This window comes from Centruroides vittatus, unplaced genomic scaffold (assembly GCF_030686945.1).
Source record: "Centruroides vittatus isolate TY-2023 unplaced genomic scaffold, ASM3068694v2 contig_19, whole genome shotgun sequence".
In the NCBI taxonomy this organism is placed as follows: Eukaryota; Metazoa; Arthropoda; class Arachnida; order Scorpiones; family Buthidae; genus Centruroides; species Centruroides vittatus.
In genome coordinates, this window is record NW_027121169.1 from 6,412,342 (window position 1) to 6,439,033 (window position 26,692).

General features: G+C 30.7%; 1 protein-coding gene across 2 annotated transcripts in view; it reads left to right on the forward strand.

Annotated features, from left to right (window-relative positions):
- LOC136970209 (uncharacterized) overlaps nt 1-26,692 on the forward strand; it is a 61,225-nt gene that overhangs the window by 691 nt on the left and 33,842 nt on the right. The window lies entirely within an intron of this gene.

Genomic DNA, 26,692 nt, shown 5'->3' on the forward strand with positions numbered 1-26,692 from the left:
TCTTGGCGCACGCGCGCCCTAATGATGCCACCAAAGCAACAATCGCTCCAGACCCCCCCTTCTATTGTTTTAAATTTGTTACTATAATAGCATTTGTTCGATGGATATTACTGTATTGGGAGATCGGTAGACGATGGCTTGTACTCCCCAAAAAATGCGGGATTTTCTGGCTCTCTCGGGTGTTTCCATCCCTCCAAGAAGTGTTTCTTGTGTGACGAAAAGAAAAATCTAACCATTTATTGCTCTGTAATTCATTTCCTGGAGACAATTGCAATGCATCACGACAGGAAATAACCTTTGATGATCGTATGCTACGATATTGTGTGCTCCAATTTAAATGATGTAAAGGTTGGGGGACGTAAATGGATGTCATTATGCATCATACTTACTAATACACAGGTTGGGTGACGTTATAATGGCATATTTTCGCTTTCTTACCTGTTTAAGAACGTATTGACGATAAAGTTGAATAGAGGAAGGGTGCGGTTTATTTAAATTGTGCCTTTCCTTTTATGTATTGTGTGAATGGTAGAGGCTCGAGAGGCAATTAGTGAAGGTTTAGAAGCATTCACAGCTTACGTTAGTGAGGAATGGCGTTAAAGGGGATATATTGGCGTGCAGATATAGATTTTGCAGTGGAGAATGAGGAGGGAAAAAAGGACTTTTGGAGGCGAGATCGCGCCTATTCGAACTGTCTTCAAAGGTGAGGAATGTCTAAAATTGTACGTATTCAGGCTTCAGGCTACTCAGTCTACAGGCTCCAACCTATTAAAGCTATCTTAAGAAATTGAGATGTCTAAGGTAGCACATACTTCAAGCTTCAAGGCAATTCAGGCTGCATTAAGAAAGTGAGAGACGTTTAAGATTGCGCGTATGCAGGCTTCAGGTTATTGAGGTTATCTTAAGAGGTGTCTAGGATATTACTTAATACGTATCAGATGAGATTATCAAGTATAGGATAAGATATCTGATGTTTCGAATTATAGCAGGAACATCTTGATCTATGTTGTTCAGTATTAAAATAGGATTATTTATGGGAGGATAAAGTGTTAAATAGGGGTATCTGGTATGATTTCCTCTAATAAATTTAAAATGTGAAATAGGATATCAGTTCAAATGTGGTGCCATTATAAAAGTAGGATGAAGAGTCAGAAAGATATTAAATAGATATACAATACTATAAGATTTAGTAGGCTATCAAATAGTAAAATAGATTCTTAATAAAATATTTAGCTTAAAACTCGAGATATCTCATGGAATAATATAAGTATATAGTCTTTGAATTATACCTAGCAGTGAAAAAGGTATTATAAGATATCAAAATGCCCAGCTTTGAAATATATGATAAAGTTTACATTAATCGAAGATTAAAGATATTAAAGATATATCCTGTTTTTATATAATTAAATATAAATTTATGCATAAATACAGAGATGCAGCCGCGGAAATTATAAAGAGGTATACAGGAAACGTCGTTTCCTCGCTTGATATCACAAGATATACTTTTTTTATTTTGTATCAATTTACATGTTAGCTTTTGACATCGTGACATTTGGCAATATTTAAAATTTAATCTAGCATTAACTGAATTTTTCTCATTAAATTTTAATTAGTTTCGTGCATGAAACGGTTCAGCCATGTTTGAAAATTGATACGTTTAGAAGGTCAAATATGGACATGTTGATTAAGATAATAAAATAAACTAAGAATATAAACATAAATTCATATTTAACACGTAAAAAACTCGGAAAAATGCTAAAATTTTCGCGTAAAAATCGCCGCGAAATGATGGAAATTAATACAAAAATTTATGTGGTTGATGCGTCGGAATGCTCAAGTTTAATGCTGAATAAACTCAACATTAATTTCGTCATAGAGGCGATTTTGTTGAATATAATTAACACTTCGATATCCTTCTTCGTGATTCATTAACTAGATTTATTAATTATGTTGTAGGAGTTCATAATTTTCCAAACTTTCGACACCTGTTTAGTGTATGACATACATCATTTTGGTATTAGTTTAGTCATTTTTCCAGCTAAACTAAGGCCTTCAACCACATGTTGAACATACAAAAATATTTTTCTGTTTGACTTCTTCCCTTTGATGAGTATTACGTTACTGTAAGGGGGTGGGAAACGTTTCTCAAGCGCATCCAACAAATGTTAAAAGTCTTCAACAGATAAGGCATAAGTGGATTTTTTCTCTCCTCTACGAGCGAGAATCTCTTGCATATCCTCCATTTCTGGATCGTTTTATATAAAAATTTATAAATACTTTAATCTAGAGATATAATTTATATAAATTGAATTAATCTAAATCCACTTATTAGCGTAAAATTGTGATTTTTCTTGTTATAAAAGACATAGAACGTAAACTTATATCTTGTGTTTTTTTAGTAGGGATTTTCACGAAAATATCGGTAAATATACCACTTGATTTTGCTATTTTTCCCCTATTAGAGTACTTTTTTAACGTTTTCTTTAATAGATTTCTTCTACAAATACTGTAAATTCTATCAAAGTAACATAAAGGATGCTGTAGATTTATCTTCTCCATCTTCGGATAAAGAAAATCTTATATATATATATACATATTATATATAAGTTATATAGGGAGATACAAAGGTTTTTCTTCTTATTTTCTTCACTATGTACACAAGAAGAAGGGGTTTTTGATATCCCCAACAATACGTGACCAAAATTGCAACTCTTGTAGCACAAGAAGCAAAGCATCCCTCTCTCTCTCTGATCTTCGTGACGTACGAGAATGGCATCTTTTTGATTGTATGCATCTTCGTGCATGATCGGATGGGTCTCTTTCGTGATTTGACTAAATCGAGCGATTCCCTAACTCAATTGCGTTCTTGTTCCCTAAAGTATTTTCCTCACGTGATATTTTTCGAGTAAGAAAACTAAATTCTATTCCTATTTTTCGGAAAGATTCTTAAGGGTTTTAACTACATCTTACGTGATTAATTCTTCTATTAAACGTATAAAAACGTTTAAAATGTTGACTAGAAATAGAATCACCAACGTTTGTAAACGTTTTTAAACGTTTTAATCAAGGAAGAAGACAGGAATCGTTACTCTAATTACTTTTAAAATGTCGTCCAGGAGCATTTTAAATGATTTAATTAAGGAATCTCTCACATTCCTACGTTACAAAACTTTAAAATTTCTTCTGATAAACGTATAAAAGTATCAAGGACGTCACGTAGAAGTTGAATTGTAACCTTTTCTGACATTTTTAGATGTTTTAATCAAGGAGGAAAATTAGGTTTCTAATTATACTCGACAGAGATGTTAAGGATTTCGTTTAGAAATTGGACTATAAACTATTTAATCAAGGAAGAAGTTTGAAATACTTCAATCTTTTAACTATACGAAGCTATATATTTTTATCTAAAGGCAAAAAAATGACATCTAGGATTAGGATCACCAAACGTATTTGCCATTTTTACGCCATTTAATCAAGGAAGAAGATAGGAATCTTTAACTATCTAACTATATAATTCAATAGAAAGTTGCCTGGAGGCTTTCAACTATACTCTTGAGTAATGAAAATTATTAGAAAGACGTTAACCTGATTTACCTTAAATTAATTTTTTTTAGTAAAGAAATTAAATTCTTCTTTAATCTACCGAATTATTTTCCTTTTCCCCCCTCTAAGATACAGAAATTTAATTTTTTCTTTAACTTTAGTAGATCAGAATTAATTTTATTTATCTTTCTCCGGAGTTAAAATAATTGAATTTTGGTTTTAAAAACTTAATTGCTTTCACTGCTTTTCTTTAATTGAGGATTATAAATTTGTATCTTTTTTCTTAGTGATTTAAACTTTAAAAAATTGATATTTTTACTGTTTAAAGCTATTAAACCTTAAGAATTTGATCAATTAACCATTTAATTTATTAGAAACACCATCAATTTAATTGGAAAACAGTTAAATTTGCTGTCTTCTAATCAAAAATTTTGCTTTAAATTGATGTAAAATCAAAATTTTTATGCTTTTATTACTTAAATTATATATTTTGCTACCATTTTAATGCTGTTCAAGAGCTAAAACGTGTCAAAATTAGCGAATTTTGCAAGAATAATGAAGCTATATTCCTTAAGTCTATGCTACAGAACCAAATTAAGAAACCTCCTTCATACAAATTATGTTACCATTTTTTTACTAAATTCATAAAAAAATACTAAAGAAATAACCTTTCTCGACCCCACAACGAGCAATTCCTTTCGTTTGTACTGTTAACTAAGTCTTATTCCCATAGGATTATGCAGTGGTGGGGATCCCCTAATAGAGAGGTGTTCTTCGTCCACGTTGCACCCATTCAAATGATAATAATGTTATCACAGTGGAAAGATGAATGGAAGGTATCCTACACGGTAGAGTGGAGGACCAGGTATATACACTGACAATCTGAAGTGGGATAGGGAGTGTAAAAAATGACGTTTGACCACCTCAGACACCTGCTTCTCTATAGTTTGTTTAGCTGTAAATACCTCGTCGTTTACAGCTTCTCCTCCCCCTGCTGATTTTTTCCCTATTCCTTAACGTTAATTAATTCCTAATCAATTTTATTATCTGAAGATAATTAAATATAAATCACGCGGATTCGACTTGACACGTTCATTTAATATCATTAAGGATTCAACCATGCATACACGAACCCAAACACAACTTGGGGTTACGTATTAATTAATTCTAAATACTAAAACGCCTAAGAGGGTGGTGTATAGACCGCTAGAATTCGGAAAATTCGTGTCAAAATCAGAAGTTTCTTTACCCCATTCATACTAGAACCTTCATACAGCCGACTGTGGAGGGTGGTGTTTCTTAGAGCAAAGGATCGTTATGCTTCAGAAATTCTGTGCAGCTACGTAGAAGAAGAAGAAGAAGAAGGGGGAAAAAAACCTTATGCATCTCCATTTGGTTGACGACAAGAAGCGATTTGTTATTCAGTAGAGCGTCTGTGACGCCAACCCCGTCAATGGAAGAAGGGAACAGTCTCGTCACTTCCCACACCATTTCTCAAGAGGATAGAAGCACAACTTGCATAGTTGTCGCATAGTTCTCTGGGGAGAAGTACCCAACTATTGTCTACAATCTTCGTTGTTTGACTTAATCCCGGTTTATTTATAGAAGAATTGGTATTTCCTGAAGGTCTTCAGTGGGCACAATTGCTAATTATTTGATTTTCATTAAAAATTTATAATATTTTTTTTCATAAATAGCATCTCCCGAATGTTATAAAGTTATCCCCTTTCTCAGTTCTTTATGGCATTGTAGGTTTGTCAACCTTGTGAATGTAGCTGTTGTCCCGGAAACATCCGCCACCCACGCTTGTTTTCGCGTGTCAACGATTTAAATATCCAATATTATGACGTCAGAGGGATGAGAAATAGCATCTGCAGTACGTAGACTGCCACTTCTCATATAAACAGCTGCCCAAATGTCCCTGTAAGGATTTCATAAACAGCTGATTGATTCTTCACACTGAGCAACACCACCACCTGGGTCCTTTGCTAAGTGCATGTTGCGACATTGTCACTTGTCACAACTTTTCTTGTTTTTTTATAAAACTAATGAGGCAGAAAAACAAATCGTGGAGTTTTTTTATGTGTTCACAGCTTCGATCGTCCATGAAACAGCCTTCATAAAGAAAATTCTCCTCCTTGAACTTCAAGTGCTAACTTCTCAATTTTGCTACAAAAATTAAGTTTTTTTTATAATTTATTTATAAAATTAAGGTCGCCACTCCACGTCTAAGGATTAACTCGATCATTTTTCTATCCAGAGATTTAAATTTTGATTGACAGGTGACGTGCAGAGGGAACAAATTGAAAAAACAAATTAAGCAACCGATGTGCCACCTGGAACGTTCCTGTTCCCCCAAAATTACAATATATATACGTCATCCTCCGTCCCTGGTGTAGAGGTACACTCACGTGATCGGTTCTTTTATAGTTTGGTGCACAGCATAACTTTTTTAATGCCCTACTCCTCTATGGAATATGCAGATAAACCACGCTGCCTCTTATAATCCCTAAAGTTTAAGGCTGATTATAACAAAATTATCATGTAAAACAGATTAAATATAATTATAAATTCTTTATTTATATAGGAAAAACAAAGAAAAACATTCTCATATAAGGGTTTATTGCTGTAGTGTTTATGAAATTGCTCCTCTCTTTGATCAATTAATGCACAGCATCATAAATAGAAGCTTTAAAATATATATTGAATTTAAAGCCAAATTGATGAATAAGATATAAACTGCTGGATTTATGAGGTCTGATAGTAGGTGAGCTGTCTTGTTGTCTATAAATAGAAGGCATTCCTTGAATGGTCTCTCTGTTGTGTAAATTTTAGTTTGAAGGTTAGATAGCGTGATGAAAAAATCCGCGCCTAAGGCATTAGTCGATTTTCGCAAACAATTCTAAGTATTCTGTTGTAGTGAGGTGCCAAAAATCTTGTGATGTAAGTTTCTGACGTCATACATAAAATACCGGGTTAAAAATTTGGTTAAACTTAAGAGTTTAACGTTGAATAAAAGTATGTTCAGCAGCAATGCAAAGCGTAATAAATCACAGGCGATCGATCGATCAGCAGTGTGCCACACGACAATGATACCTACACAGATGTTGATGACATATACAGGGTGCCTTGGGAACCAGTCAGTTTTTGGCCAAGTCGTCGTCTTTATAACAGCTGCGAATCACAGCTGCTGCATCCTCATACTGTCCAACACCTTACGTAATAGGATGGTTGTTGGAGGTGCTATATCGTGATAGAAGAGAGAAAATAAAAAATAAAAAAAAAATTCAATTTTGAAGTCTTTTCTATTCATCTCCACCAATATTGGTTGTTAGAAACTGAAAAATATATAGTTTTCTGTCAGAAATTGCTTGTTTCTGCTACGTTCAAAGGGGGGACTTTCATAAAATTGATTCGTGAGAGCATATTTATGCCTAGTTTTTACGAAATTGTAACAGGTTGAGTAGAAAGATGTTGATCAGATCTTCTCACTCACCTTTCTACCTCTCTTACTACCCACATTTGACAACTGTACGTCACCATGGAGACGTACAAAGCGGCTCGATTAATAATAAACTCCAACTCCATCCATATGTTTACAGTGATACAAAATTGTGGAAATTGTAACAAAACTGTTTTTTTTAATTCCATAGAAACTTCTGTAATAACAAAATTTTTATTTAAAGCACTCGTAGGAATTCTTAGTAATTAAATTTTGTTTCTTTTCTTGATGTTAAAACTAAATATTTTGGCTTAAGAATTTTTCTAAGTTCGCTCTCTTACTAATTAAAATTACCATTCTTCATCCTGGAGTGGTGCGAAGCATTCTGGAAAATTGATAAATTTTTCTCGATTTTTTTATTAAAAATACGTTATTTTTTCTACATAAAAATCGATATTAAAGTACAGAAAATTCTCCTGTTGCTCCGCCCAATATTACTCCTGATACAGTTATAAGCAGCATCGTTGGAGCAAGGAAAAATCAATTTATAACTAATCCATCACTTTCGTCACTCGGATTTTTGATATTGAACGTGATAAATCTTTATAACAAGTGTGACTACATCGAAAATTGAATCTCTACTAGCGAACTTTAACCTTCTCCGCCCAAATCCGGCTCAAGTTAAGCCGGTAGCAGCTTAGTTTTATCTAATTATTACTAATGCTTCTCTCTTCTAAATGGGGGAGTGAGACATCAGCTGCTAAGTAATTTAATGTATTATTGAAAACTGAGTTGGTGTCCATTATCGAAAATTGATTCATTAATCGACACGCTCCGACCAACGTACAAAACTGTTTGGACCACGCGTGTCCAGTTTGACAGATGCTTAGAAATTCGCATTTTCCTTAGAAATCTTCCTTTATTTATTTTATTTTATTTTATTTTTTTTCTGCTACTTAACTTAAAGAAGGAGATTTATTTAACTGTTAAATCCTTTAATTCTGAACTAAAACAGAATTTTTTACGAAATTTTCCAGTCTACAAAGTTAATTAGATTTTCGTGTTTTTTTGGAATTGGAGAGGGAGGAAGAGGAATTCTTTTTGTTCCTTTCAAACTTATCGCTGGATTAGTGACGTTATCCGGATTTGTAGTGATTATAAATCGTATTTTATTGTCACCAGAAAATTTCGGACAAGAGATTTAAAGAAAATAGAAAACAGGAGTAATCAGCTTAACTTGAAAACATCCCTTTTTGCCTTGCAGAATTTTCTTCTGGTTCATTGATCCGGATAAAAATCTTTTGCTAATTTATATATTTTCCTTTAAAAATATAAGTTAATACGTTAATTTCGTAACAATTAGCAAACAATTTGATGAAGGAAAATAAATATTTCTTGATGGGTTGCTCATGGTACGATGATGGATTAATTGCCACATGCGATAGTGATAGGGGAGGGATCTTCGGCAACTTTAACGCTTCTCCTTTGCAAACTGTACATCTTATGAGTTGATGGATGACAAGTTTTGGATCGTAAGACGTTACAGTCATTGATGCTTTATATCAAGCTACAGAATGGGGAGCATATGTGATGGTTCCAGATGCGATTAAAAGTTGCTTATGGATCCAACATCATAAAGAACTTCATATTAATGACTTTTCGATGATGGAAAGTGGTATATGACATATAAAACAGATGCAGAAACAGTTTTCAATGTTGTTATTTTTGGAAAAATATTGAGAAAATTCGGTTTAATTTAATAAATAATGATAAATATTGTTTAAGGTATTTGTTAAATGTAACTTTTTGTGTAACTCGTAGGAGAAGCATTATAAGTATCAGTTTCTGTTTCAGTGCTGAATATCATTGTAGGGTGCCATTACAAGACTTCTCTAGCATACTTGTGCAGCAGCTACAATAGGAATAATATTGCTCTGTATGACAACACTAACTTGTTCTAAGAAGGAGGAAAAGTTTGATTTAATTCCTCACATAATAGTATTTGGTTGTGCTTGGTTTCAGTGGTTACATCAATTGGTTCTGTGTGCTCATTTTTATGTGTTTCTCTCTATAACACCAGTTTTCTTTGTAGTTTTTACCTATAACCTCAATTAAGCTCCTTTCTACATCATACAGTTATAATTTCTCCTAAAACTTGTAAACAAGTGTAACAATATCGTGTTATTGCATACATCAGCACTATCAACAGTCACATGCATTGTACAGAAGAACAGCATCGTACACGAGTTTCTACTATACAGCAGCATAAATAATTAAAAAAATAAAGAAGAAAACTATCTAAAGAACATCTAAAAGAGGAGAATTTATTTAAAAAACACCATTTACATAAAAGAAATTTTATTTAAAAATTGACAACTCATCCAATACATGTTAAAAGATAAGATAGCTATTTGCATAATTACTTTACCTTTCTTAAATATATGTTTCACTTCAAAAAAACAACTCCCACAACATTTATTGATTTTTTCTAAAAAATTTAATTGAGATTTTCATCATAATTTATATGTAAATAAGAGCAAGAAAGTTGTAGTTTTGCAATAAAAATTTATAAGTTTATACCTCTTGAAGTAGAAGAAGAGGAAGAAGAATTCTCTGATAAATTTCAAAACCAAAAAAAAATTTGATTGTTTTTTGGAGTTTTTCTCTGTTGTAACGTTAGAAGTACGGCAGTTAAATATCTATAATTAGCATAAAGAATGAGATTACAAATAGTAAAGCTATTTTACATCTGTCAACGTGAGCAGCGATGAAGAAACACACATTAATTTGCAAATAAATAATGTCTTCTCTTCTGACATCATCTTTTTCGTCTCCCTATGTAATGATCTTCATCATTAAATTCGATTTTTTAGATGAAATTTTTATGGTTTATAGCCTTATTATTATTATTTGGTAGCTGTTTTTGGGTAGTTTTATCTTTAATAGCTACTTTAAATTTTGTAATTTTACTTAAAAGATAAGAAAGAATTACTGATCTTCCGCATCACTTGGAGAATATGATTTTTAGAGATTGCGCATTAAAAAATATGTTGGATTTTTAAAGGAATTTTTGAATCTTTAAATAGAAAATGGTGCGGAATTTAATAGTTTAAATGTTATTGAATTGAATTTCATCTAAAATATAAAAATGATATCTCATCCGCATCATCTGGAAAAAGGATTTTAGAAGTTGAACTGATGAGGATTTTTGATGGATTGTGGAGGCCATTGAAAAGATTTAGACAAAATAACTATAATAATAATGTTTTTCTGCAATAAAATACATAAAATTGTTTCTTAAATTATACTAAAAATTATTGATCCTCCGCATCACTCGAAAACATGATTGTTGAGGTTGAAGAAGAAGGAAAACAAGTTGGAATTTTCTCGAGCAATTATTAAATTGATGAAGTCACTGGAGCAAGAATTGATGCAAATTTCTGATGGGTTAGATGCTGTTTTACATCATTTGCAAAAATAATTAAAAAATAACTGGATTTTTTGCATTAAAAACTATTGAATAATTCATTTGCAGTATAAGAAAAAAGTACAGAATTCTTGCATTCTTGAACACATTTCTCCCTTCATTAATAGAGCAAACACAAATCAAATCGGTGGCTATTAACGGTAACCAGAAACGTGATGCTACTACAGTAACAAAAGGGATGAATGCCAAGCCAAACACTTTGCAAATATACTTGGATTTATGTAACATTTTCTCGTTTTATGGGTATCATCTAAGGTAGAGTTTACGACAATCTCTACCCTTACACACTATTACTATCCATTCAAATAACTTTTATGACTTATATAAAAAGATTTTCCAACCGTAACAATGACTTGAGGTAGTTTAAAGTAGTAAAATAAATATAAAACTACACGGAAAATATATAGACATATCCATCTGTGAAGTGCAATTTTTGCTTGATTTTCTTCCTGCTTATATCTCTGTTTCTTAATGTTTGTAGGATATGGTCGAGTAGAAAACTAGGATTTTAGGATCGTTTGTCTTAGATTTTTTTCGGAAAATAATGATTTTTGATTGATCCATGAGATGAATAATTGATTCGCTGCAATGTAAATCGTGCTCTCTTCTTATCGCAACTTCTGCACTTTTTTAAAGTTATTGCTGTTTCTTTGCACGTTTTAAACTAAGATAAGCATCTCTGGTATGCCACAAGTTCTATGCGAGGGTATTTGGCTCGATTCTTTTGTATGCAACACACACACTCTTACCTTATCTTTGTATAGATGTTGCAGACTGTTTCGTACAGCATCCTCTTCGATTTTACAATATCTGGCTTTTTTATGGAAAAATATGGAAATTTTTGATGATTGCTGCTATAAAAATAAACTATAAACTTAGATTTTTTTAATATTTCATGTTTAATCAACGATAAAAGCATAAATTTCCATTTTATAATATAAAATAGCGCGCGATGCGCTTGGGATGGATTAATGAAATGCCACTTTTTATAAAAGTTTAGACAAATCTTAATAATATCCCGTAATTTTATGTTAACACGACAGAATTTACAACGAATTTCTTAGAAAAATTAATATATTTACATAAATTTAATAGGAAAAATGATAATTATAGTTATTATCAATAAATCCCTAAAAACATGAAAATTTTACTATTTTTACCGTTAAAATGTATAGAAATATAATTAAAAAACAATGAGGTTTCTGAGATAAAAGGTTTTAGTGAAGGGAAACTAAATTGAGATTAGTAAATCCCATTGTAAATGGCCTCTCTGTTACTCTCTCCTGATGTAGATCTCCTCTTAACAGTCTGTTATTCTGTTTATCTTATAAATCCTTCTTATCTTTCATACTCAGAATTTAGTTTTAGTTTTTATCAATGTTTAATTATCGTTTCTGCATTATCTTTGGATATTCCTTTGCCAGAAAACAAATATAAATGCATTTTTATTACAAAGGATTTTCCGTGTTCCAAGATATTTTATTCATTTAAAAAATATTTTAAGAGATTTAAAAGCTGTATTTTTTATTTTAAATGTAGAATAGAATGCTTATAACGCAATAAAATTATTTTTATTTAAATATTTATAATTATTTAATAAATTAACATATTTGAATCGATAAAAATTAATTAGGATGCTAAAGATAATGAGGAGAAGAGATATATAAAATTGGATAAATTCAATATTATATTTTGTTTTTATAGTAACAGTTCGCAATAAATAATATTTTAAAAGTTATATAATTAATAAATTTACTTCGGTAACAATATTAATAATTTAACGTAACTTATATACTTTCATATCACTAAGCAATATATGCTATAGAGATGCTGATGAAGAGAGGGATAAAAAATTGGATAAATTTAAAATTCTGCTTCTATCGTAACAATTCTTAATATATAAAATATTTTATGTTATAGAAAACAATATATATGCTTATAGGAGCCCCAAATTTATTTTTATAGTAACAAGTTTCTCTTAGTGATGCTGCTAGAGGATGAGGAAGAGAGATTTGTATCTTTATTACCTTAGCAGCATAGTATTGAAAAATTAGCATAATATTTGAGTAAAATTTTAAATATTTTAAATATTTTAAAAATTAAATACTATAAAAAGTATTAATATAAAAAACTTTTAAAATTAACGAAAAATTCATTTAAAAAACTAGGAAACTGGTTCATGTTTAAATGTATTTTCCACGTCTTCACTGCGAAAAAATGTTTAGAAAAGATATCTAATTTATGATTTTGATTACTAAAAAATTTTATAAAATGTTATAAAAGCTTTAAACATTAATTTTTAATGCTTAAAAGCAATTTTAAGCACGAATTACATACAATTGTGAAAGAATGCTTTACCTCATCACTATAGAAAAATAGCATAAAATGTATCAAGATTACCAATGAAAATCACGGCAAAAACCTTCATAAAATTAATTTTTAACATTAAAATTATAATTTAATTATTTTAACGTTAAGTAACATTATTAAGAAAAGAGTTTTTAAGGTGATGAAAAGTTGATCAACGTCGTTCTTTAATCACATAATCTTAACACATTCACGTAACATAATAAAGGATTAAAAGAGTTTTACTCTATCACTTAATAATGTTTAAAGTTTTCTCTACTCCTTTATTATATTCCTCGTAAATTTAGTGATTATTGGAAAATTTTGCTGAAACAGACAAAGAAGTGATTTATGATTCAATCTAAATTTCTTCTTTGCTAAAGATAATTGGAGTAAGCTTGATGCAGTCGCTCATTTGTTTTCTTCTAGTGGCCAAGTTTTAGCTGTTTTTTTCATTGTTTTCTTATTTTTATCCCTGTAATTAAAGTAAAAGAGTCTACTCTCGTCTCCTGAAAAGGCAGAATGAAAATATATAGAAAGTCACTTTTCATGTCATCTGAGCTGAAGTGAACTGGAGATTGAATATACTCTTCCTCTTCTCTTTTTCTCCATTTTACCTTACTAGTAGAAGATTTTCATGTTGATTAAGGGTAGATAAAACATGAAAGGAACCCTTTTTAATGGTGTTTCATTAAGTTGATTTTATATATTTTTTTTTTTTTAATTTGATTTTTTTCTGGTTAGTTGTGGTTCCAGATGCATTCATATTGCTGTTCTTTTAACATGAATTATGTAAACTGTATCGTCATAATTGATATAAATATAAACGTTTATGAAAACTTTGAGGTTGTTTTTATGTTTAGATATTTAATTTTTGGTCTTAGAGTTTTGTAGAGTTTTGTACTGAAGTAACTCCTCTCTTCTCCATTTTTCTTCCTTCTAGAAGGATCACACGTCAATTAATGAGTAAGCAAAGCATTAAGGGAACCCTCTTTAATAGTATATAAATGTGATAGAAACAAGTAACTTATAGATATTTAACTAATGGTTAGTTTACTCCAAGTTATTTAACCATTTATTTACCAATTACTTAACGAGTAGTTACCTGATTAACATTTATACAAACAGAGATTATTTAACTTTCATTAACTCACAATTAGCTAAACTTAGAGTCATTCCACCTTATCTAAACACTGAAAATTACTGATTATCTAACTTCTAGTTTACTATAACTGCTTGTTATTTAATTTCTGTGATAACTAGAGGTTATCTGCTTTTAATTTTTAATTAATTAACATATTTTTAAACCAGTAAGCATTAGTTACAACACATTTATTTATTATTTATATAGAAGAATTAATGTTAGCGTATAAAATAGAAAAGGTTTTAACTAATTAACCAGTTATCCACAAGAACAAACCTTCTCTAGGCAGGAAAAAAGGTAAATATCATTTCTTACCAACACGTCACACTCATACAAGTTTAACATTTACACAAAACAAACACCTAAGTTTACTCTTTTATCAATATTTCTCCACTTTTGACGTCAGTTCTGTATCTATACTTCCACTTCTTACAGTGATAAGAAGGAAGAAATAAAAAAACACACCAAGAATCATATTATAAAGTTGGCAGCCTCATAAATCCTAAGAGGTAAGAAGGAGGACAGATGTACCATTCTTAGTCATATGTTAGAGCATCTTCGATTCCCAGTAGGTTCTAAACGTTATAAGATGAAAAACCAGAAACTAACAGATGTAATTGAACTTTTTGGAAGAGAAAAACTTAGAAAAAAAATCTATATAAATATAATGCAAACAGAGAAAACCTGTCAAGAAATTAGTTTTCATCCTCAGCATCCTCCGCATCTTTTTTCAGTGAAAAGGATGCGGAAAAGACAGTGCAATACAGAATCCCTGGAGGATTCTATACGATAGGGAAGTAAAATTAGCGTTTTCTTGTTACACTCGGATGAATATTCCCTATCTTGTTTTCTCTTTATTCTAAATATTGACTTGACGTTTAAATTGTTCCATGCTGCTTCACAGATTTCCTTTAGCGTAAAGAACTGCTGTTTTTTCTGTATTTGTTTTATTTTTTTATATATATATATTACTGTTTTCTAACTTTACTTTTCTTTGATTTTATTCAATATTTCAAAACTTTACTTTATTAAATTACGTTTTAAATTTTAAACAAGTGTGTTTTTCTTCTTATTAAACTTGATTTCTTTACCATCTTCCAACGTCGGAAGTATTAAAGGAGAAGCCATTTGTTTGTGTTTATACGCAAAAATTTTGTGTTTATTGAATAAAGGAATGATAAAATTTTTAAATCTTATTAAAAATCAATTGTAAAATGATATTTTTTAATAATACAAATTGATTAAAAAAATATTTTAGTATTAACGATGCTTTGAATTCGTCTAACGAGTAGGAAATGATGCATTAATTGACTTTGTTTCCTCTACAAATAGATTTTTCTTTAATTTTTTAGAAATTTTCTGCTTTTTTATATTAAATTAAGTCTTCAATTTAAGTAAATTTTTATTTAATTTAGATTTTTTATGTGCAGAAGTATGGAATTGACATAAAAATGGCTCGATCTCCTAGAAGACATTGCTTTAATTTTCATTTTTTTCGTAAAATTATAAAGGTTGTAAAATTAAAAAATAATCAAAGTTAGATTTAATAAACATTGTGCGTTTACTTAAAATAAAGTTTGAAGCTCTAGAATTACTAGTAAATGTATAATCAGTGATTTTCTGTAGTAGCTTCAATATATTAAAGTAGCTCCTAACATCTCTCTTTACATGATAAATTATCATCGATTTTTATTCAATATTTTCAATTTTCTGGAAGAAATTACATCATAAATTTTAGATAAATATGTTTCTTGAAGCAATTTTTACAAACCGAAGCTGTAAAATTAAAAAAAGAAATTGTTTCGTGATGCGACACCATACATTATTCACTACAAATCATTACGTTGAGGAGCTGAAAAAATATCAAAATTTTTAAAATATATATATATATAATACAATTTTTGGATTTAAATCAGTAAAATACTATCCAAAGTTACTAAATTAAATAAATATAAGTCACTCGAAATTATAAAATAAGTAGAAAACTAAATTTAGTTAGTCAACACACTCGTTCCTTTCACCAAATCAAAATGGCAACCCATAATTGACCAAATTCGACCGTTCTTGTTTACTTGATGGACCGAGTGAGTCCACTTCCATTTACTAATTATATCCTAACATGTTTCCCTTTCATCTTCAACCATCCTGATCTTAATATAGTTTAGTTTTAATCATAAAAAAAGAAAATTGTGGATAAAGTGATGCGGAGTATGAGGATGCTGCTAATACGAATCCCATTAAAAATGGAGCAAATATTTATAAAGTTATAGCTTATAGAATCAATTTAAAGTAAGAAAAAACGTAAAAGAAAATCTTTATAAAATCAAAATTAACTGCAATAATTTTTTTTTTTAAGGATCATTTGTCAGGATAGCGTAAATCCTACCATTAAAGTTTTTGAGTTTTGAAGCCGCGAGGCAACATCCATCTCTTCTAAGTGATTCTTTCTGTTATTTATTTTTCTAGATATATATTTTTTCTTCCTTACTTCATATAATGAGAGACATCATTATCGAAAGAGAGAGAGAGAGAAAGAGGGGGGACCTTTACGAATTATTAGCGAAAAATACTTTGTAATTGGAGAAAAAATCAATTATATACGAAAGCTAGAATTTAATGAATTAATTATGTTAAACTTACTCACATTAAGGATCGAAGTGTGAAACGAGTTTACATTTCGTATACCTCTAAGCGTGTTTAGTTGATAGGAAGGAAGTAGGTAAATTGTTTAAGATGTTGATGATTTGTTTGTTCAATAAACAAAATAGGAAGAGCAGGAACAAATTCTACACTCTAAGCTGTACATTTTCTATTATAATTTAAGGTGTAAACTACACAATTTCTGATCCCACTTCACACTTTTTAAGTGAAAAGTTTCTTCTATATTTTAAGATGGCAAAAATTTTGTCATATCTTTCCACTAGCCTTAAAGAGAGCCACCACATCACCACATGTAGTTAACCACCACATCTTTAAGCACAATTTCTACCACGCAGTTTCCTCTTACGTTTTAAAATGTGTGCAATTTTACACCGTGCTGTAAGGAGCACAGTTGCTACCACACTTTTAAATCAGTTTTCCATTACACTTTAAAGAAGCGCCATTTCACACCTACAACTTTAAAGTTGTGCAATTTTTGCCACAGTTTTCCATTAAAAAAAAGTTTCGTAAAAAACTGTGGTAAAATTTCTACCAGGCTTTAAACAGTTCTCAATCTTCTATTATAAATTAAGTAGAACAGTTTTCTATTACATTTTGAAATTGCAAAAATTTCCACTATACTTCAAGGAAAGCACAAATTTCTACCCCGTTAAAAGTGCGTAGGATTTTCCACTACACTTTAAAGAAACTAGACTATATTATATCTTAAATAAGAACCATCACACTTTAAAGTGGCACAATTATTCTCGGCACTTCTTAAAAGTGTACAATTTACAACACTTAATTGGGCACATCTTTCTATTCTATATTAAGGCAACTCAATTATCTGCCACGCTTCACGGAGGCTCAATATGCAACCACGCTTCACAAAGGCTTAATTACCTAACACGCTTCACAAAGGCTCAATAATCTATAACACCTGAAATTTAGGATAAAATTAAAAATTTTTAAAAAACAAAACATCAAAAAAAATTCAATCAAAAATTCAAAAATCTCCAAAAATCCAATTGAAAAAATGGATCCGAAAAGTTTTTGAATCAGAAAAAGTTACGTTTAAAATTCTAAAAAAAACCCTCTAAATTTATATTCCAAATTCAAATTTTTTTTGGAAGAAAATCAAAAATTCCACCTCAAAATAAAAAAACACACACAAAATGGAGATTTTTGTATCCTTAAACTGTAACAAAATTTATCTTTATTTAAATTTAGATCATTTATTTTCTTTTTCTTCTTCATTCTGAGAAATGAAAATTAAAAAAAGCATTAAAAAATGCGGAAAATCGATCAAAATGCTAACAAGGATAAGAGATGACAAAGAAGAAGGAATAGAAAGAGATGAGGAGGAGGAAGAAGAGACAATGTTTAGTAATTACAGAAAAATAAAAATTGTCGAAACAATAAAAAAGGAAAGAATAAACGATTGTAAATTCGGCAATAACAAGACAAATTTATTAGAATCAGCAATAAATATAATTAAAAAGACAAAAAAAAGTAGCAAAGAAACTTAAGAAGGAGCATCACCACTCACACTATAATAGCTCTAGATTTGGCAAGTGCTCTTTAACATTCTTTTCAATAAAAATTCAATAAAATTCATAGCGTATCTTCTGAAAAAACACACTTTCCAAGCTACTACAATCAATTGAAGGGTGGGAAAAAACATCTCATAAATTGCTTAAGAGTTTTGTTGATCAAACGTTTAAGGATCTTAAAGATAGGTCTTTTTGCAAGGGAGTTTAGGAAGTTGAGTGTATGTCCTGGCATGCGTTACATCCTTAAGATTTTATTGTTCTGTTTTTCATTCGCTCTTCCCTTCTAGCAAGTTTTCTATGTCAAAAAAGAAGAAAATAGCAGCAAGTTTCGTTTACGATCCGTTGGAATTCCAGCATCAGTTTTCTATTGCGGTCAATCATTTTTTTCCTCTTCTTTCTCTTCTTTTCTCCACTTTTCCAAAGAGATTTTTCGCCATGTCAGAATTCCTGAACTTTTCCTACCATCTACTTCCGATTCTGATGAGAAAAATTTTCTTTTCTCTTCGATTTGTCGAAGAGATTGTTTGGACAAATGCTATATATATATATATTTCTATTCTTAGTCTCGAATTCCTGATTTGAAAACAAGTGATGCGGATGGATGGAAGTAAATGGAATTTTATCATTTATATTGTAACGAGTAGGTTTTTCCCTTTTCTGTTAGAAAAAAAGCATTATTTTGACATGAGAATGAATATATATATATATATTTTTTTTCTTTTTTAGTTTTTTTGGTAGGCAAGTTGAAAAATCTTTGATGTTTCCGTGCTGATTTAGTGAAGAAATTTATTGAGTTTTTGTTTTTTTAGATAAATTTATCTTTTATTTCGTAACTTTGTTCTGTTTCTGTTAAGAAAAACATCATTTTTACTCGATAACGCATATATTTTTTTGATATTTTTAGTGATTTTGAAAGTCCACTCGTGGAAATTTTGCTGGTTTTTACATTGATTTAATGAAGAAATTCTTTAAATGTATTGTGTTTTTTGATGGATTTATGTTTTTTTATTTCAATTTATATTTTCATATGAATTTTTCTTAGATTTATGAGAAAATTTTTAATCCGTGCCACAGGAAAGTTTGGTGACTCGTTGCTTAGTTGCTGAAGTTCACTGAGCGTAGGTTTTTTTTCTTTTTGGATAAATTTATGTTTCTATTGTAAAAAGTTATGTTTTATGACAAAATTTTTTAGAGTCATAAAAAATTTTTATATCTATGGAACAATTTTATATATATTCGGCTCTTTCACTTGCTCAGCAATTCCCATTCTTACTCCTTTAAAAAATTTCAAATTTATTACAATTTACATATTTTAAACTGTTGTTTATGATTCAATACTTGGTTAAGAAACTAAATGAGAGTACTGATTTTTTAGATAAATTTTTTAAAAGAAAACATTATTTTGTGGTGTATTTTAATAAATTTTTAAGAAAATTTCATATCTAAGCCACAATTTTGCATTTTTACAGCAGTCTAAAGTGTTGATTTAAGCTTTCACCATCTCGACGACACCTCATCCAACAACCCTCCCATACCTCAAACAACACGAAGAACGTAAAAAAAATAGAAAAAGTAAAAGAAAAATTCTCACTTTTACTTCAAATATCTTCTCACTTGACTTTTTTCTTTAAGCAAACAACTCATCCCTCTTCAACTTTTCCATCAATTCAACTGTGTTCTTTAAGTGAAAAGTTTGACAAAAATCGTTAAATACTTGCCAACGAATCAAAACTTAAAAGTGATTCAACCCATTAAAGGACACAAATCTCTTACCAAATATCCCTTCTTTCCATTATCATAAATACAGCATCCATTTTACATCTCCTTAGAGATGCATAAGGAGTAGAAGGGATGAGATAATTGTCATCCTTTCTCTACTCCTAGATAAAATCACATTAGAGTAACTTGTAGATTCTTGAATTCTAACCTTGACAAACGTTTAAATTTCTAATTTAAAACTGTAGTTTGTTAAATTAATTAATTAAAATTCTATATACAACATGTTTGTGCACACGTGTATAAGTACATTGGACATAGGAAAAGTCAAGAAACATGTAAATAAAATTGATTAAACTTGTAGTGCTTTCAGTGATTGGGGATTTCTCCTTATTTAATTTAGTATCTTAATCGAATCTTTGTTAATAGTTAAAGAAAAGTTTAAAGAATTTAATCGAAAGTTTTAACTTGAATTTTTTTCTTCCTCATCCTCTTCTTCAGTTTCTTACTTAAATTTTTCATTTATCTCAATTATATTTTAAGTAGCTTAATGGATTAATTCTTGTTTGTGGATTATCTGAAATTATCTTCCTTCTGATGCCATATATATGAGGTAAACATTTAAAAGTGATGTTTGCTTCCATCTTCACAAACCAGAACTAAGCATCATCTACAAATCTTTATCTTCAAAATTTAGATATGATGCTAAAGACGTCAATGTTGTTGCTAGGATATACAGTGATAAATAAATATACTGTATATGACTTATATCTGCTTATTATACAATGTCAGCAAACCTGATGCTAAATATATCAAAATACATATGACGCTGGAAGATGAAGATGCTGATGTTTATCAACTTTATTTTCTCACTCAGCATCTTCATCGTGATTTCTTCTCCTTATCATCAGAATGCTCATCAGAAAATAATTACAAATTCACTAGGAATATAATAAAAATGTAATATTTTATTTAAAATACATTGCATGAAAAATAGAGAATTTTCTTTAAAAATGAATGATTTGATGCAGTGAAGCGTAAGATATTAAATGTTTGAGAAAAAATAACATATCTTTATATGCGTTCGTATATGTGTCTGCTTGTATATATATAATGTTATAGCAGCATCCATTCTCATGTCTTCAATATTACTTTCATCTGTCAAGTTGACACGAGGAAGGAAACTTTAGCAATAATTTCTTACACATCACATCACTTTCTCTTATTGCAAACATGCAAGATGTAGTGAGGTATACTTTGTAACAAAATATCAATTCCTCTACCTCTATGGAAGCCCATTGACGTTCGTTCGTGACGTACTTCGCACCGTTATCACGCAACGATCTGTGTAAAGGAGTTACGTGATTCCAAACACGTGAAGGATGCGTGACACTTCACGCTCACCCCCAACCATACACTTGTCTAAGATAAGGTATCAAAGTTCTAACACTCTACTATGTTATATTAGATGAGTCCACACTTTATAAAATGATATAGACATATCTATTGTGTTTAGCCATATACACTATCTGCGTAACAATGACGTGGTTGTAACTATATTTCTCAGATTTCATGTTGAAACTGCTTTACATCATCCTCATCTTTCTATCACTACATCGTAACATTTCTATAGTATCCACGTAATAATTATCTTATCTTGCATAACATTGATACACACGTATAAATTTCGAGCTTCTTGCTCGTTTATCCTCATCTTCATCTTTCCAGCATTAGATTTTTACATCTAAATAACTCGTAATGATAGAATGCGTGTATTTATTTGTAAGTATCTTTGCTAATTGTGTATCATTAAAATTCGTTTATTATTATCTATTTTATTTTTTTCTTTCCCATATCTTTTAAAATATAGTGGCATCCCATTGTATTCTATTTACAGTATCCTCTTAGGGTTCTAGTAAAAAGAGAATGCTATAGGGGAAAAAGAGAATCCTGTTCTTTGTTGCAACTTATCTTTTTAAATCCATAGTATTTTCTTTTTTACTACAATCGTACCATCTTCTACCTACAGCATCCTCTTCTTCCTTGCATCCTATTCTCATCTATTTGTGGTAACTTCTTCCTAGCGTACTACCCTCTTCCATCTACAGCATCTTCCTACTAAAATCCTACGTTATCATCACTTCAGTTAGCACAGTATGTACTAACTGAACTAACTGACTGTGTGTGTTATTTGCTTCACTGTGTTTCTACTTCATTAAGATTCGTTTATCATCACCCTCATCTTCTAACGTGTATATAGACTTATCTGTGCTAACTGTGTAACAATTCTAGTGCGTTACATACACGACTTTTCGATCGAAACTTGAAAGAATTTCTTGAACAAGATGTATTGAAATGACTGTTCTAGTCAAGATTCTGTCATGTGCATGCGACTGATGTTGATTGAGTTCGTGAAAGATCGATAAATAGCGTTATATTTTCGTTATTGACTTTTATTCTACTTTTTCTTCCAAGCGGAAATGTCAACTTGTTTCTCTAGATCTATAAATTATGCTGAGTAATCATTTCTTCATGCTCTTACTACATTATTTTATACGATTTTTCCTTTAAATCTGTGAATAAATCTGATTTATTCAGGCTCCTTACATTTTATTTGGAAGAATACGCTGATTCCAGACGAATATTTACGTTAAATTCTTTATTTAAGAAGTGAAATCTTAAAATTTTTCATTCTAATTTTTATAGAGGATTTTTTACCTCCTTTTATCGATTTTTCTTCATTAAAACGTATTAATTTTGTAATTAAAACTCTTTAAACAATCAAAATTTGTTAGCATTTTTACCTTTAAAATTTTCCAAATTTATCCTTATTTTAACCTAAAAAAAATTACGTAAGACATAACTTTAACTTATAAACAAATTAAACACCTCAGCATCATTTTTCATCGACATCCTACCTTCACAACCCCCCCCCCAAAACAGCCGAAATTTCTCAAAATTTTCGATTCTAATTTGCCTAGGGGATTTTTTTCCCTTCCCCTTTATACCAATCTTCCACCTATCAAGCAGTAACTCGCGTATCACGAACCCTTTGGGATAACTCATACGCTTGACAAGAAGAGACAGGCAGATGTCACGAAACACACTCATGACTCATTCTTAAACGTTAATAAATGCAGACGTCACTATGCCTTGGGGCATACGTAAAACCCCTTCATCTCCTGCTCATCCCCCTTATCCAGTTTTTGATTTACCACCCCCAGTTTTCTGATTATTTCACTTCTTTGTCGGCAGTGGTTGGGTAGATGAGATTAGTTTTCTGTTAGGTGTCCCGGCATCTCTGTTCTCTAACCTATAGAAAAGGGGTTGCAAGGGAATTGTACTCCTACTCCTACTCCTCCTGCTGTTGCTGCTGCTGCTGCTACTACTACTACTACTTACCGCTTTCAACTTGAATAATTTATACATGAAATGACATGTCTATGTTGTTGAGTCACGTACTGTTTGCATATATGCATCTATGCACATTTGATGTGGGGTGCACCTGACCGCAATTCTCTTGCGGTTTGGATAGGGTTTTGTTGGGGAAAAAATGGCGGTGTAACAAAGGGTAAGCTTGTTTTATCTTTTTATTCAATTTATGGTTTCGATATATGCAACTGTGGATAATGGGATAAGTAAAACTCGTTACTCCTAGGATATATTTGGAAAATTATATTGCTATCATCTTTGTTACTCTGCTAGTTTATCCTGTTATCTTGAGCTTCTTTCTTCTTCTTCTTTATCCCGCTTTATCACTTCCTCGGTTAGAAAAACGGAAGTATATAACATCTTTATGACCTCATAACTTGGCATGTATATCCCTAAAGAGTTGATATATCTGTACACGAGATATACAGATATAACTTCGTACTTTCATACTGTTTCTTTAAAGATTAAGTATTCTATATTTTAAAGTGATATATCACCTCTAAATCCTGAATCTCTAAAGAAAAACAAAGCTGTATATCTCGTATTTACGTAAATTGGCCCTTTAAGAGTATACATGCAGACTTATGAGGCTATAAAGATGTTATATACTTTTACAGGTGATATATCTCTTTAAAATATAGGAATGTACAGTACTTCTTTTAAAGATATACAAAAATTTACCCTGTCAAGGACTATACATATACAATTACATCAAAATGTAAGATATACGTGTGCATTTTTTGTTTATTTGAAGATATACAAACAATTTTAACTCATAATAGACCTTTTTTGGAGATTCATTAAGAGGTTTGTGAAAGGTGTACAGATATACTTTATTAATTTCTTATTAAAATAGACGAAACTGATTATAGTTACACCTCTTAGAGTGTCTTCTTTAGCTTCTGTTACACTTCTCTTATATACCTATAAACGAACATTACAAGTATACATCTACGTGTGAATAACACACTTTACTTCGCAGGTATATCTTTCTTTGTCTTCTTGGATAAATTTAGTCATATACTGGGTCATACACCCAAAATATCAGAGATGAGAAGAGAAGTGTCTATATGATTAATGATAAGATTCTTCCACAGTATAGAGCACAAAGAAGAATGCTTAAACAAAGAAATACTCTTCAATTCTCTGTTTAAAAAATAAAGAAATGTAATTTTTTATTTGATGTCTGAAGCGTAACTTGTTTAATGCAGCGGATAAAGAAGAGCACTTCTACATTTGAAGATGCGGAAGAAAGAAAAATAATTATTTATTTGAAGACATAGAAGTGTAAAGAAAAGCATTTTGATGTTTGTAGATAGAGAAATATCAATAAGAGCATCTCTTCAAGGAGATGCTCTTTTTAATATCCTGGTAAAGAGATTCTCCTTATCACTTCATCCAGATAAACCAGAATAAAGAAGAGTTTGGCACCACGTTTTTATTAAGAAAATATGTTTAAAACTTGATAAAATTCTTTAAAAATAGGTTAAAAAACTTTCAACTCTTAACAAAAATTAATTTATTTATAATTCATCCATCATGGATATTAAATTCTCCAACTTAAATACTAAGTAAGCCCTTCAGCTTAAAAGGAATTAAGCTCATTGATTTTCAATCATTCTTTTGAGTCATTCTTGGTATTTAAATTACTTTTGTTATCAATCTTCCTAATCGTCCTATCTCCAATAATCTATCTACATTCTAAAAATCTAAAAATAATCTAAAAAAATCCCTCAAAAAAATTTAATAATTGTGTGTGTTTTTTTTTAATCTGTCCATCACAAATTGACGTTTTATCTCGACTTTTCCAACTATCGAATTTACAGAACTAGTCTGAAGGAGGTTGAAAGTAAGAGAGGGGGGTGTCGAAGTGAAAGTCTGTTCTCTCCCTCTCCCTCTACTCATCCAGCCCTAATGGTGTAGCAAGCGGGACAACAAAAGTGCCCATTACAAGCTACACCCGAAAGGCGGGTGGCTCCAAGTGAGGTCATTTTTCGTGTCTGCCATCTGTTAGGAAGCAAAGAACTTTCTTGTTTAACTTTGTGAAGATGTGATAGTTACGGCAGATTACTTTTGTTCTACAATGTTACTGCTTTAGAATTTCGTTTCCTTTTTTTATGTGATACCTGTTCGTTGCGCTTTTTAACCTTTATCCCCTCATTTTTCCTTGAGATTTGTTCATCTAGGGCTCGTATTTGTATACACCTGATATTGTCTTAGTTGTACAGTACCACATCTACATTAATTTACATGATCCTGCCTCAATTATACTTTACATTTACAAGCACTTACCTACCTCGGATTATCATACATTTACATGCACCTAGCTCACTTTAGTGGTCCTAATATACAAGTTTTATTCATTTTTAGTGTATCAAAAATGCCTTCTGATCTACCCTTTGCACCTATTGTTAGCAACTTGGACGAATCCATTCATTCAGAACCAATAACCTTTATCGTCTGAAAACATCCTAGTAGTATTATAGAACACCCAAAAATCGTGTTAAAAAATCAATAAAAATAGAAGAAACAAACACACCAAGCTGAAAAAATTCACCAAACAAGGCAGAGAGAGACTTTACTTTGTGGATTCTTTCCTTATCTTGGGTGTAGATAAGATGCTATCCCCTTGCGTGCCTTCTGACTTCTACCTTATTCTCTCAGTTGACACTTGTTGGCCAACTTCAAAGATGGTCAGAGATATAACCACCCACTAAGTGAGTGGATAGTACAAGTCTGAAGTATCCAATCGATAGTAGCATTTTCTGTGCACCCCAGCAGACTGTCTCCACATGTATTTTTTTTTTTTTTTCCTGAAAAGCCACCCTGCAAGATGTTAGGTTGAGTGTATATATGTGTGTGTGTGTGCGTGCGTGTGAACTCTCGATCTGTTTTCTTGATAGCTCGACGTAGTGACTTGACAATGTGACAAGCGGAAACAACTACTCGATTATTGATTGGGCCTCCCACTGTTTTCGAATCTACTGTTTGTTTAAGTGCATCTACAAATGAAAATCGATAAGATCATGCCAAATATATAATTGTGTTTACGTTTTGTAACGTCTTATCCTCAGTTTTTTTTTGTGTTTAAACATCAATAAAGCAAAGAAAACATCATTATTTTTTAAAATTTTAATCATTCTTCAGCTTAAATTTAACATGAAATGGGAAGGAGCGTGTTTAAATCAACTCCAATAGCAGAAGAAATTACACAAGTTTGGTTCTTCCATGCTTAAACGTGATATAGTTACACTGAAGATAAATTATTTTCATAAAAAAACCCAATATTGAACAGGGTAAATCTTTAAAAATCCAATTTTTTAAAATAATCCTCTTCTAAATTTTATAACTTGTAGATGGTGAGATGTTAAAATATGATGATACCGTAG